Source organism: Vombatus ursinus, unplaced genomic scaffold, assembly GCF_900497805.2.
Source record: "Vombatus ursinus unplaced genomic scaffold, bare-nosed wombat genome assembly UNPS02001419.1, whole genome shotgun sequence".
In the NCBI taxonomy this organism is placed as follows: Eukaryota; Metazoa; Chordata; class Mammalia; order Diprotodontia; family Vombatidae; genus Vombatus; species Vombatus ursinus.
In genome coordinates this window covers 5876229-5878650 of record NW_020941197.1, presented here as the reverse complement: position 1 = coordinate 5878650, position 2422 = coordinate 5876229, and positions in this window count along the sequence as shown.

The following is a 2422-nucleotide window of genomic DNA, read 5'->3' as shown; positions in this document are numbered from 1 at the left end:
GGCCTCAACCAAGGTTATAGTGGTATTTGTTCCCTCTGGAACAAGTCTGTTTTCTAAATGGGCACTGGCAGAAGAAAAGGTGGAAGAGGGGCAAGTAGTAGTTCTGATAGATCCATATCAAGGATAGATGCAGACTAATCAGCGTTCTGGAGGAATAAGGGAAAGGTATAATGTTTGACTCCAATAGAGTCTCCTTCCCATTGTGATGCCCTGATGGCATCCCCAAGGTATGACGCTCAATTTCATAGTACCCTAGAAGACCAACATATAAACATACTCCTTCTAAGGTGCACTGGCCCTATTCTTCCAGTGCCCATATAGGCCAGCTACTCTGGAGTCATATGAGGGTTCTTCTGGGGTGAGATAGCGTTCACCGTTTATGGGGTGGCCTGGATGCTGCTAGTCTAGGCACTCATTCTATCCCTTGAGGTCAGACACAGAAGCACCACTCTTCTTTGTGACTGAGAAAGGAAATGGGGAGACTTATGCCCATGTTCTGACCAGTATGGATTCAATGAAATATCCATGAAATATATAATGATTTAATGAAATATCTCTGCCCTACTGCAGGCAAGCTGTTGAGGGGCTCCTGGGAATTCTGGTGATAATAACAGATCTGATGGTAAAGAGCTAGAAGTAAGCAGGGTATTATAGAAGACCATAGGTCAGTTGTCACTTTTTTTTAAAGGGAAGGCAAGGGTCAGAGGAATTGAAGGAATTGTGGGAATTGAGTGAAAACTACTGACTCCAACCTGTGCTTACAGCTTGACAGCATGGGAATGTTGGCATCCAAAGCACAAAATCACCAGCATGGTCAAGGGTCAAGTAAACATAAGTATTCAAATGGGTTTAAGTTTATCCAAAAATTGTAAGTCTCAGTTTTTCTCAGTTGGCACAATAATTCTACAACTAAATGTGTGAACCTAGCCCTGCACGCCTGGGAAGCTGGGCCCCCTCTACCTGTTACTTAGAGACCCTTAACAGGGCACAGCTAAGTGGTGCAATGGATAGCACTGGACCCTGAGTCAGGAGGACCTGAGTTCAAATCTGGCCTCAGACACTTACCAGCTGTGTGACCCTGGGCAAGTCATTTAACCCCAATTGAATGTGTGTGTGTGTGTGTGTGTGTGTGTGTGTGTGTGTGTGTGTGAATGAGAGAGAGAGAGAGAGAGAGAGAGAGGGAGAGAGAGAGAGAGAGAGATACTCTTAACCAAAGACCAAGGTTACACTGACCAGAAACCCGGTGGATTTCAGGATTGATGCAAAGAATTTTTTCACGGTTATATTTCTTAAGTAACCCATATGTCTTATCTGAAAACTGGCCTCATATTGGTCATTCAGTTACTGTTTCCTTGTCCCTTTGATTAAATATAGGCACTTGGGGGGAATGGGACACTTTTTTTCTGATTTTAGGGAACTGAACCTGTTCACTCTCTCCCTCCCAACTTGGAAAGCCCCTAATCTTCCCTCCAATTAAAAACCAGATTACCTAATTTTGTATCTTCGTTTGTATCCTGTTAATTGTTTTCTTTTAGTGCATAAAAATCGGTCTCCCCATCTATTCAGGGTCTAGTGCCAAACTAAGGAAGCCTGGTCCCAATTTGATATTCAATTGGCATGCACCGCTTAATAAATCAATATGTTTAAAAACTCGATCCTTTGTTTCCTCAGTTACTTAAGACTTTACCTCTCATGGCAGGAGATAAGTCCATGGTCTTATAGTACATATTCCATAGCTTGACAGCATGAGAATGTTGGCTTCCAAAGCACAAAATCAGCAGCATGGTCAAGGGTCAGGTAAACGTAAGAACCAAGTATTCAAATGGATTTAAGTTCATTTAAAAATTTTAAGTCCCAGTTTTTCTCAGTTGGCACAATAATTCTGCAACTACATTAAAAAACCCTACCATTGGAGGCTGCATGGTGCAGAGGATAGAGTACTGGACCTAGAGTTGGGAAGACTTGGATTCAAATTCTGCCTCAGACATTTACTAGCTGTGTATCCCTGGGAATGTCATTTAACCTTTTTGAGGATCAATTTCCTCATCTATAAAATAGAGGCATTGGACTTAATGACTTCTAAGGTCTTTTCCAGCTTTGATTCTGTAATTCTATGATCCCTTCAATCTTTTGCCCAAACTTCAGTGGTTGACAGCTTCCCACTGCTTCTATCTAGGGCAGAGGTAGGGAACCTGCAGCCTCGAGGCCACATGTGGCCCTCTAGGTCCTCAAGTGTGGCCCTTTGACTGAATCCAAACTTCACAGAACAAATTCCCTTAATAAAAGGATTTGTTCTGTAAAACTTGGACTCAGTCAAAAGGCCACACTTGAGGACCTAGAAGGTCACATGTGACCTTGAGGCTGCAGGTTCCTCACCCAGGTGAGTTCACTCAGCAGCAGACAAACTTGAACTCTTGGGAGA